This window comes from Zonotrichia albicollis, chromosome 5 (assembly GCF_047830755.1).
Source record: "Zonotrichia albicollis isolate bZonAlb1 chromosome 5, bZonAlb1.hap1, whole genome shotgun sequence".
Lineage (NCBI taxonomy): Eukaryota > Metazoa > Chordata > Aves > Passeriformes > Passerellidae > Zonotrichia > Zonotrichia albicollis.
Window position 1 is genome coordinate 28,325,913 of NC_133823.1, and position 12,030 is coordinate 28,337,942.

At 38.3% G+C, this 12,030-nt stretch overlaps 1 long non-coding RNA gene across 1 annotated transcript in view; it reads left to right on the forward strand.

The window, feature by feature from the left end:
• The window catches only part of LOC102060436 (uncharacterized), a 177,503-nt gene extending 168,059 nt beyond the window's left edge, over window positions 1-9,444 (forward strand). The window contains exons 18-22 of the long non-coding RNA XR_012580425.1: window positions 1,897-2,039; window positions 3,591-3,649; window positions 4,205-4,341; window positions 7,445-7,803; window positions 8,130-9,444. This is a non-coding gene — a long non-coding RNA (uncharacterized LOC102060436). The remainder of the gene's footprint in view (window positions 1-1,896; window positions 2,040-3,590; window positions 3,650-4,204; window positions 4,342-7,444; window positions 7,804-8,129) is intronic.
• The last annotated feature ends 2,586 nt before the right edge of the window (window positions 9,445-12,030 follow it).

Genomic DNA, 12,030 nt, shown 5'->3' on the forward strand with positions numbered 1-12,030 from the left:
ACTATAATGGGTGTCCTGTTTGTGAAAAGGAGGATGAGATATAGAAGAACAGGCAGGAAAATTAGCTTCTTGTAAAAAAAAAAATCTCAGCAGTAAAGGGAGAACAACTGACATCAATATGCACTGGGAAAAAGGTGACAAGCTTGGAGTCCATTGTGTAAAGACTATCTGGAATTCTGTGTTACCCCTCACCTGATGTCTCTCTTAAAACAAAAAACTTTTAATCTGAATGATTGGCAATACAAGCTCATTTTCTTTCCTCTGTTTTTAATCCTGGGAAGTGTAATCCAGAATCCTGTGTATCAACCAGCTAAAGCTGAAACTGAAAGGGGTGGAAAAGGGAGGGATCATCTTTCTTTTTTGTATGTTTCTAAGGTAACCTTCAACTAATGAAGAGGATTTTTTTTAAAAAAATCTTATTATAATAAGGCTCATGCTTGCTTTTCAGAAAAAAAAAAAAGGTGCCTAGTACAAGGAAACTTCCTAGTGGGGGGTGGGATTTAAATATTTTGGGTCACATAAAATAATGTAAAGCACAGCACAGAACGTTGGTAATAATGAGAACTGACAAAATCCTTACTTTCAATTGCAGACTGTGTTCTGTGTTACTGAATGTACTTGCTACTGAATGTAGAGGGCTACCTAAATCATCACCCCACCTCGCCAAGCCCCATGTTATTAAGTAGCAGATGCAGTACTAGAAATAAAAGAGAGAGTCATTAAGGTTCTGTAAGGCTGAGAAATGCAGGCTCCATGCAGCAACAGCTGTGCCAGCTGTTGCAGTCTTGTAGGACAATGGTTGTAGGGGTGGTTTTGTAGACATTTCTAAACAGGTTATCAATAGGAAAGGGTGTTATGGATGGATTTCAGTGTGCTATGTCATATCTTCAGATTTGCATCATGACAAGTTCTAAATGAAATATGGTTGCTATAGGAGAACTAATATTTTTTTGCATATCTTTGTAATGTACTGCAAGATTCCATTCTTTCATCAGCAAAGATAACCCAAGCAGTGCTAAACATTGTGACCATGAGCAAGGAAAATTAATGGAAAGTTAATTTGTCAGACATTTCAAAAACAGAAAAAGTGATGGTAAGTGATGCAAATTTCTGCAGGATGCTACAGCATAAGTTATGCATTTTTCAAAAAGCCAAATGCAGAGCATTTATTTGGTGTCTCTTCTGTTAAAAGATTTGAAGGAAGATTAAAACTGATGGACTGCAGTACTTCTGCATAGTTAGCTCTGGACATATGCTGCAATTTCCTCTAGCCAATACACAAACCCACAGTTTTTAATCTTAGGCTTTGTATCAGAACAGACCTGAAAAATTCAGTTTTTCCAGGTCTGATTCAGCATCTTCATTTGGAAAGTCTGCCTTGCCTCATAATCGGAGTACATTATGGTTACATCCTATGCTATCCCAGTGTCTGTTTTTGTCAGTTCAGTAACATAATGTACCAGCATTGATGTGTGTAGTTGAGGATGAGGATCCTCAGGCAAGGTAGAGGCATTACAGGTAGGCTTTTTTTGTGCGTATTATTGCATATGGCTCTCCATCCCCCACAACATGCACAGTTATATTTTTCTGTAAGGAAGGTAACAGAAGAAAATGTCTAAATCTGCATTTAAATTTACAATTGCATAAGAGATACATATATCAGAGATGTTTATTAGCAGTAACCAGCTCTTGCTCAGCTTGTTAAATCAAAGCTGTGCAATCTCTGAAGTCAGTTTGCCCATGCCCTTGCTCCTCTCCCTGGAGCATAGCTACCTGTCCCAGTCTTGCTTTGGACAGGTTTCTCTGCTGGAGTTATAACTAACCACATCCATTGAATTTGGATGTATCAGGGAGTTGGTTTTTTTTTCTCAAATCCTACTGCTTTCCATTCTGTAGATGTACTTGCCATCTGGAGTCAAACAGAAAAGCCATAGCAGTTGGCTGCTGGATGTGTAGCCAAAAGAAGAGGAATTTGTAAATAATTGTGTCTGAAATCTGTTAACTGGAGAGAATAAATGGATAATGAAGAATACAGGAAGGTAAGTGATTGTGAATTGAAGCTTGTAAATGTATAGGAAGTGTCAAGTGTCAACATAACATAGCACTGAAGGAGAAGCTGTATGAGCAAAGCTCATTTGAGAAGCTTTGTACCTTTTGCCGCTCACAGGAGTAAGAATAATTTTGTGTAGAGTACAAAAAATGCTCGAGAGCTCTCCACTTAAGCTGCACAGTTCAGTCCCGCCTGGATTCTGTTTGACACAGTTCAATCATGGAGACCTAATTCTTGGTGTTTTTAAGTTGTGAAGAACATTGCAGATCTGCTGAGGAACAGCTGCTTAAAAAAATGAAAAATATAAATAACCCAGGTCTAGAAAAGTATTGTGTTCTATTCTTAATATATTTGGGTGATCATCAGATAAAAGGATTTTTATTCAGAAAAGTTAGAAATTTTACTACTTCTAGCTACTTAAAAATGGAGAGAAAACAACTAACAGAACAACCTACTCTTATGTAGCATCATGCAAGTAAGTTAGACTTGGGCAAAAAATAATTGCTACAAGAGATGTGAATAAGCATTGTCAGTTTGAGTCCTGTCCTGAGCTGCCTTAGTTGACTCATAAAGCACAAATGTAACTGTGGAATTGATAATTTGCTGCACATTAACACAATAACTGGTCATGAAAATTCCTTTTTTTAATTATTTTTATATCACTTGGTGTAGCTGTGTCTGTATATTACTATGCCTTGTGCTTTAGGATATCCTGGATGTACCAAAGAAATGCTGACAAATCAGATCATTCAACTGTAAAGTTCTCCTTGTGATCCCTGCTTCTCTGTTATGGCTCACATTATTACAGTACCTCTAATTCAAGATCTCACATTTTTATAGAGGGCAGTAAGAACTCTTGCTTAAATTACATAACCCAAGGAAAGCAGGGAAGGAAAATTAGCATGGGATAAAGTAGGATCTAAGGCACACAACCACAACTGCTAATTATTTCTGTATAAATAGCAGGTAGGCACTGGCTGAGGTAGATCTCACAAGGTAACTGTGAGGACAGCTACTTAATTGCTGCTAAATGCATCAAAAATTTTAAAGTAAAGACATATTTGCAAAAGCCCAACAGATTTTTCTTTTTTCCTTTCCCTGCTCCAAGCCCTTTCAGGTAAAAGGAGAAACGAGAATAACATCCAAGTGAAATAGTCCCATCATATCTGTAATACAAAGAGAGGATTTTTATAGTTTTCCATTTTAAAGCATTGTTATGGATTAGAGTACCAGCAGATCTTTTGTTTGCTGTGTTTTGTGCCAAAAGCTTATACAGTCAGTACCAAATAACTAATAGAATGTCATTTCAGTGTGTGCTATTAAATGTGAATAAGTGTGCATTGAGGACAGTTCAAAAATAAATTTCATCAATGTTAAGAGCTTATAAAATATAGAAATAAAAAAACAGTAGAAAAAGGAACATATTCCTGGGATAAGAGGGCTTGTAAGGAGACAATGCTGGAAATGCAGAATTTTCCTCTTTTCCTTTCATTGATCTCACAAAAGCATTGTATGCAGTAAGTTGCTGTGCTCTTTGCAGCCTCACAGAAAATCCTTGTCTGTTTAAATCGTTTGAGGTGGACTTCTGAACTGCTTCATGTGAGTACCAAATGAAGCTCAATAGACTTTTTGATATTTTCCATAGGATGACTCAAAGAATCCATCTTGTAACTAGTCTTGTTCATGCTGTTCAGTACAGTGAGGTACATGATTCCTGTGACCTTCAAATGAGCATTTATATTTTTGAAATTTACAAGTGTCACTTGTTCTCTCCAAATTGTCTAAAAAAGCTAAATGGACAAGTTAAGAATTCTTGATTATAGCCACGCATAGGTTTTCCACTCCAATTTCTAATTTACAAGTGCTGGAACAGAAATTTATTCTTCTCCAGACAGCTTTTAATTTGGCTGTCAGATGAAAAATTAGGGCTGCTAGAGGGAACAACAAAAAAGAGTGTCTGCTGACCCTCTAAACTGAACTCCTTGTCTGAAAGCTGCTTGTTTTTTGGTATTTGCTGAGTAAAAATGAATGCCTACTAAGAGATGGACCCAGAAAAAACAAGGTATTCCTGACAGGCACTTTCAAGAAAACAGCAGTCTGGCATCAGGCTCTCCAGCAGGCGCATTAATGTTTTGAACTTCATTTCTCCTGCAGGATAACTCTTTGGGAGCTGGACAGAAGATAAATCTGTGCACTGGAGTTCTGCTATGGAAGCTACAGCTTTCCCCTCTCTGGAGGACACTGTGCAATGAAATGATCAGTGGCAACATTCACACTTTGTGTTCACCAAGGTGTTACTGAAGTCCAGCTGTGAGAGACCAGAGAAATTGTCCATTTGAACTCAGGAGTGCTCAGCTCCTGTGCAGTGAGGTCAAATGAGTCAATAGGAAGCAGGGTTACTGCCAGAGGGCTTCAGGAGCTGTAAATGGTGCTCCTGACTATTTCCAACACAGCACGAGGCTCTTCAAGATCCCAACCATGTGTAATGGTGCAAGCAGCCTGGCTTTTTGAGGGATCACAGGGGTCTGTCCAAACTCTTTGGCTGGAAAATCACTCAAGTCAAAGGATTCACCCAGCAGCAGGAATGCCTTGGCCCACAGACTGAATGGCAGCATAGGTTATTTAATGCCTGTGTAGTCACCAAACCTTGACTCACCATTGCCTCAAAATGCTTTCATCCTTAGCTTTAAGAATTTTCCTCTAATGACATCAAAAATTATATTAACTATTATATTGACCCTAATTTTAAACTTGTATCAAATTGTAAGTAATAAGCTTTGGACTGCTTGAGTCAGAGGTGAACATGTTAAAACCACATTTACTAATAATCTAACTAGGATTAAAATTTTATTCTTCCTCGTGAAATCTCCGCAGAAAGTTCAGGGCTGGGAGGGAAACGTGAAAATTAGATGTGAAATTACACAAGGTTCTCTGGTAGGTGTGCGTGCATGGCTTTTTGTGAGAGTTTAGTGATATAAATTATCTTTTTTTTTTTCCTTTCAGGACAACACTGCACATGCTTATTTTAATATGGTAATTGGCAATGTAAATAATAGACTTAAACTGACAGTGAATGTAAATGTGTGCTAAGATCAAACTATGGAAAACAAGTTTGTTTTTATGTGGGTAGTTGTCTGCAGCAGAGGGATGGTATGAGGTGATGCAATAGCATCAGCGTTTTGAAGTGTTAGAGCCAAATCTGCCAAAATTACTTCTGTCTGAGACCTAGGTCCTGTAATTATTACTGTCTGTAGGTCCTGAGACAGTACTTTTATACCTTAGACTATTTTTCCCTGAGTTTACAACTAAAAGCAATGTAAGATTTGCAGAGCTCTCTGTATCTAATAGAATGAGACTAAAATTCTCCAATTATGTGTTTATTAATATGTTGTATTATGAACATGAAAGATGCCCACCCTTGTTCAAAAAAGAAAAAGTTAGACTTTCTGCCTCCAAGTGCTTACGGTCTTTGGACCTTTTCCCTCCTGAAGCAGAGTTCTGCAGTTGCCTGTAAAAGGTGCAGGACTCAATTCTAAATAATCCTAAGAAAGATTAAGGCTCTATTAAATAAATGTACTTTTGCTAAGGAGCTGAAGAAAAAGCCACCAGTCTAACTTATTCCATATAACCAATAGGGTGATTAAATGTTCCAAATATGCAGAAGTCAAATGTCCCATTTCTGCTTTAAATCTTTTCCTTTTATAGGCTGTGGGTTATACTCCCTGCTTTGAAAACCTGTGCTGTTTAGGAACAAGAATTTATTTACAGTTTTAAAAACTTGCAACTAATCTTGGATGAATAGTCTGAATTAACCTTTGGCAGAGAAGTTGTAATTTCTAAGCCAACACATAACTGTATTTTGCATTAGTTTAGGAATATTGGGTACTTTGAGGGGTTAAGAATAAAATATTTTCCATGATTCATATCTCTTTTAGCTTAAAAAGTCAACAACTCGATTCCAGTGCAGCCAAAAGGGGTTTTCAGTCCAAAATGTCTCATTGCTTGCAATTAATTTGGGCTCTTGCAATTAGGGTTTTGTATCCCAATGCATTAATGCATGAAAGCAGCTGCACAATGAGTAGTGCCACATGTTTGAACTAAAAATAATCTGTGTACATTGTTGCTGTGCAAACAGTTGTACGTTTTGGTCACTGAAGATAATCTCTGTGTTAGAACAGCAGAGTTGCAAATTGTACAGCTGAGAGGGACAATTGTGTGTGCCTGCTTGTGCCACTTACCCACGCCCTCTCCCTTTCTGGCTTAGCAAGTGTGCTGAATCCTGTTTAAATCCATCCTCAAGTGCATAAAAACTTTGAGTGAGAAATATACTTAGGCAATTGGAAACAACTATATTTTCCATGAAATAAGGATTTTGAGCTTAGACTACTGACACGGTGCTTTAGGGAGGGGGGAAAAAAGGCTGTGCTAGTTTAGAATGAATTCTGTCTTGCAGGTGTATCCATGGGAGAGGGTAAAAAACCCCCTCAGCTGAAAATGGCACGCTTTCCAACTTTCTGAGCTCAATCCTTCTTCCACCGTGCTGGTTTTGGCTGGGGTAGAGTTAAATTTCTTCACAGTGTCTAGTGCAGGGCTGTGTTTTGGATTTGTGCTGGACACAGAGTTGATAATACAGAGATGTTTTTTGGTACTGCTGAGCAGGGCTTACTCAGAGCCAACGCCTTTCCTGATTTTTGTACTGCCATGATGGCGAGGACATTGGGGAACCATCAGAGGTTCAGAGGGGACACAGCCAGGACAGGTGACCCAACACACCAAAGGGGTTCTAGACCGTATAGCATCATGATCAGTATGTAAAGTGAAGGGAAGAAGGAGAAATAGGAGGACATTGGAGTGATGGCATTTGTCTTCCCAAGTCACTACTACTTGGTGTGATGGGGCCTGCTCTCTTGGAGATGCTGAACACCTGCCTGCCCATGGGAAGCAGTGAATTGATTCCTTGTTTTGCTTTGTTTGTGTGGGCTGCTTTTGCTTTCCCTGTGAAACTCTGTATCTTAACCCACTAGTTCTCTGGCTTTTACCCTTTCAATTCCCTCTCCAGTCCCACTGGTTGGGGGGTGAGTGAGTGGCTGGATGGTGCCTGATTGCTGACTGGGATAAACCACAACATCCATTTACAGGTCAGTGTTTTGTGGCACCATTGAAGAGTCCTTGCCTTTCAAGAAACTCCAGAAAATTTATTCTGATCCTCATCCTCTTAACATTCATGAGTGGCTTGCCAGTGGACGACTTCTTTATACAAACTTAGAGTAACCTTTGTGTCTCAAAAGCACTTGCTTCTACTTCCAGCCTTGCACCTTAATCTCCGCTCCCCATTCCAATGTAAATTATACAGAGGAATAAATTGTGTCTAACTTTTTTTTTCTTTTGTTGCAGTTCTTCAGCCTACATCTTACACTATGTACACTGGTGGGTGTCCAGTGCAACACTGCACTAGACCGGAGCCCTGGGTCATCACAGGTGCTGGGAACTGCTGGCAAAGGGCACCATAATGCAGGAGACTGTTCCATTAGAAGATAACAGGACTGCCAGCTATCACTGCTTTGTTGGGAATAACATCTTAGGCATGTTGTCTGTCTTCGTTTTCCAAGCCTCGGTACAGTGCAATGTGCTTGGCTGCCAACAGCCATTCCTGACAGACTTTGGCTGCTGCCTTTCAGCATGGACCCCTACCTCCAGTCAACTAGCTTGGATTATAAATTTCCAGTGGAAATGATGGAAGTCCATTCCTGCCAGTAAGTCATAATCTTATTTGGTGGGATGCAGTTGCAGGTGGCTGTTGGTCACCAAGCAAAATCTGAACAGCCTGTGTGTGCCCTGTCTGAGCAAAACAGAATGGCAATATTGGTGAAAAAACATGCCCAGTTGTAGTACTAGCACATCATTTATAGTAGAGAATAATATAATTATGGTTTATAAACTAGGTGCTTTTAACCATTTACCGGTCCTTAGATAAATATCTAATGTTTTCAATAGTTCTCTTATGTCTGTTAAATTCGGTTAATGACAATATATTATCGAGCTGATACATGCACTTTCTGCTTTTCTTTCTTCCAAAAAGGTAGCATTAACTGAATGCTGACAGTGAAGAGAGGGGCTGGGATCCTGCAGCTGAGCACAAAAGAAATGCAGCACAGAAACTGAGAAGTGTTTAGTTTCTCATTCAGAAGGAGTCAAGAGAGGAAGTTTTTCAGTCCAGAGTGTTAGCTTTGATTTGTGGATAAAGAAACTGATTGCTATTGCATCTGTTCCTTAGAGAGTGGGAAACAAAAAGGGATATATTCCCTCTAATTAGGATTGCAGCTAAACCTGGTTATTAACTACTTCTAAAGGTAAAAACTTGAGTATTTGGGCTAGAAAGAATGATGGGATTAGAGCATGTCTTTCTCTTATTTCAGACATGGTCTCTGCTTTTAACTCTGTGTTCATTTGTACCTTTAATTTTTTCCCTCCTTTTTTTCCCTTTTGAGTGTGAGACAAGAGTAATGTGTGCCCGTGGAAGGACTTGCATTGTACAAGGGTTTCCACTCCATGTTGGCAGACAAGTAGATGCAGTTCTGGCATCTCATTTGTGCTCATTTGGGTTTGTTTACTGACAGCAAACAAACAAAAAATAAACAAAAAGCTGTGAGATAGCAAATTTTTTACTTGTACTTTTGCCAAGTACTTGTGTACTATTTCTGTGCCAGATTTTCAGTAACGATGGCATTAAACTATACTCTCTTCTCCCTTTGGTCATAACAAGTAAGCTCATTTATTTTTACTTAAATTGGCTATTTTAGAAATGCTCTTATGAGTTAAACCAGCTTCTCTTTTCTAGAATAATATCATGGTTGTGTGATTAAATCAAAAGATCATATTACAAAAGAGATCTTGTAATGTAGAATGAGGTATTAATTTCATAATGTATTAAAGATTTCTGTGTTTTTCCCTCTCTTTACCATTGTAGTTTGTTTGGACAAATTTCAAGGTTCTGAACTCTGGATTTTTACTTTTTTTTTGAGAGGCTTAAAGATCCTATACATCCAGCATTCCTTTACCTGAGTATTGTTCTCAAAGTTAAATGTATAAACCATGAAAAAAGGAACTAAAATATTTGTAAACACGGGGAAAAAAATAAAAGGAGTCTTCAAGAATACCCAGATTGCAGGTTGTGTGCCTTCCAAAAAAAAAAAAAGTGGTAGATTATTAACACATGAGAATTTTTCAATTTCTGTTGATTTGGGGAGAAGATTTGATAACCAGCCCTAGTCTTGAGAGCCTACCTTTAAGACCATGTACACTACAGGGAGTACTCAGGAGGGTTTCATGATCAAAATGGAATCCAAATATTTACAAATGTCTGCTTCAAAACACCTAAAGGTGGCCAGTTTATAAACTGTCAGCATTTTTTTTTTTTTTTTTTGCATCTTATCCTTCTCTTCTTGGTTCTTGGTGTCTCTTTTTCAACAGAATCCACATTCTAGAACCCTCTCTTTGTAGATTGTGGAAAGAATGGAAACCTTTTTTGAATATAATAACTTCCTTGACTAGGCTGTCTGTCCAGCATGTCCAGCATACAGGGGAATTTCCTTCTCTCCTTGAAGAGATGTATCTGCCCCCTCTCCCCTTATTCTTTTTTTTAGAAGACACAATTCAGACCAGCCTGAATTGTGGGAATAAAAATACATCATTCAGTAAATTGGAGGGTGATCATCAGAAGGTATGTGACAAGGTATTAGCTCGTTCATCATCTGCCTGGGATGGAGAATTGCCCAATTATGTCAGTATTTAATATGAAATAGTAGATAAAGAAATTATACATTTAGCGTAGGTTGTCCTTGTATCAATGCTTTTGGCTATACTCAGCTGTGGAATATTTTGTCTTCATTTTAACTTTGCTAGTAAATAAATAAAGGTAGATGTTTACTCATAGGTGCTTAAACATATGAGCTACTATTCTTACATCTCCATTGTTTTTACTGCCTTGTACTTCAGTGCTTATGCCACCATTTGATTTGCTCTTTTTTCCCTCCCCCATATCGTTGGAAAACTCAGCCTTGAGGAAAATGAGATGCATCTGGAAACATTCAAAAAGTCAAAATTCAGACACAAAGAGGAGGGTTTAGTACTGAGGCATTTCAGGTTCCAGGATAAAACAAGTAATACAGGGGGTTTAAAAATTTCAGTTTTAGATTCAAACACCTAAATTCCATTTCATGCCAACATTAGGCACCTAAGTCTTGATTTTTCTAGACAAATACTAAGGGGTTTTTACAAGTATTCTTTATAGATATACTCAAGTTCATAGTATTGTAATTCTCTGCAAAATTGAACAAAAACTAAAGAAATGTTTAAGAAAGGTAAAATCCTTTTGACTTGCATTAAAATGGTGTTCACGTAGCCCAGCTGCTGTATGAGAGACATTTCTCTCCCCCAAGAAAATGTGGATACCTAAACCCAGAAGAGAGGCTGAAACTTGGCTGCTACAGCCTGGCACTTATTCCCCTCAGGGAAAGTATTAGCTAACTTCTGGATATGAGCTGTGGCAAGAAGCAGAGGTGTGAGAAATCACAGGCAACAGTGGAAACCCACAACAGAGGAGATTGAATGATCAAAGAGGAGCTCTCAGAAATCTGTGAGTCCAGCCCTGCATTCTGTGCTGAGCAGGAACACTGGGGCAATGTGCTGCAAGCTCCTGGTGAATTAGAACAAGGGGTATTGGAACAACAGACACAAATAATCAGCAATTCTGCTGTGTACCGCCCTATTAAAATATGATTCAAGAAATGGAAGACTGCTCAAGCCAGGGTATCAGGGTCAGAATGACCTGCACCTCTCCCACTTCAGAGAAGTGGGACAGAAAAGAATGGAGAACAGCAGATATAAGGAAAGATTTAAAATGGAGGGTTTAAAAATGCATACACCTATTTAAGGTTTTTTTCATTGAAAAAGTTTAATAAAAATAGGGCACTGTCTGAACAATCTGTGATTGAGCTGAAGCTCTTACTGTGTTTTGCATGTCATACTATCAAAAAAGGAAGTTAAGTTAAAGTAGTTTATCTGAATCACCTAACAATACTGATTAGAATTATAAAGTTGACTAAGAAGTAAGAAAATTCATCTTCTAAAACACAAAAGATCAGTCTTGATTTCCAATGGCAGATAACTGATGAGTAAGTAGTACAGAAGGCTATTGATAGCCAATAGAAAAAAAGAAACTTACTTTTGTTTGTTTGTTCAAGTGAACTAAATTATTTAGAGGGAATGGTTTTGCAGTAAATAGATTTGTTTCTATGTAAGTTTAAAGAGCAGTCATTGTAACAACCCTTCATAGAGCATAATTTGGTGGGGTTGTTTTGCTTGTGGTTGATGTTTTGTTTTTTTTTACTAGGAATCCCAAAGGAATCTAAATATAGATATAATCAAAAATTGTTTCCTTTCTGTTTGGTGAATTGACAAGCTGCAATTAATGAAAGAAAAAAGGCAGTTTAACTTTAAAATGTAAGCTAGCCAATCCAGTGAAACCTGCTTGAAAGAAGTCTGAAAAGAAGCAATGAGTTCCGTTAGTAACAGTAACACACGTGGGGGGAAGAACAGAATACTCTTATGCTGATTAGAAAATATTAATGGGATGTTTACTTTAAAACTTGTAAAGATTAGTGCTTTGTACAAAGGCACCAGTGGCTTTCTCCTGCCACTGGTACCTTTGTATTTGTAGCCTGAGCACGATTTCAGTCAGCTGAGACTGTGCAATCCCTTCCAGAGGGCTGGAGGCATGCGCTGCCCTTCTCCTTCCTCAACAGGTCACGCTTCTGAGCTCCAGACTGTCAGGTTCAAATGCTGTGGCACAAGGGTAGCAGGATAAAGGGTCTGTTTGTTCCTTTTTGTATTTGACAAAGCAAATAAGGAAAATAAATAGTTTTATTAAGAAGGCAAAAATAAATGACCCTTTCCCAACGAAGCACAGTAATGAGTTGAAA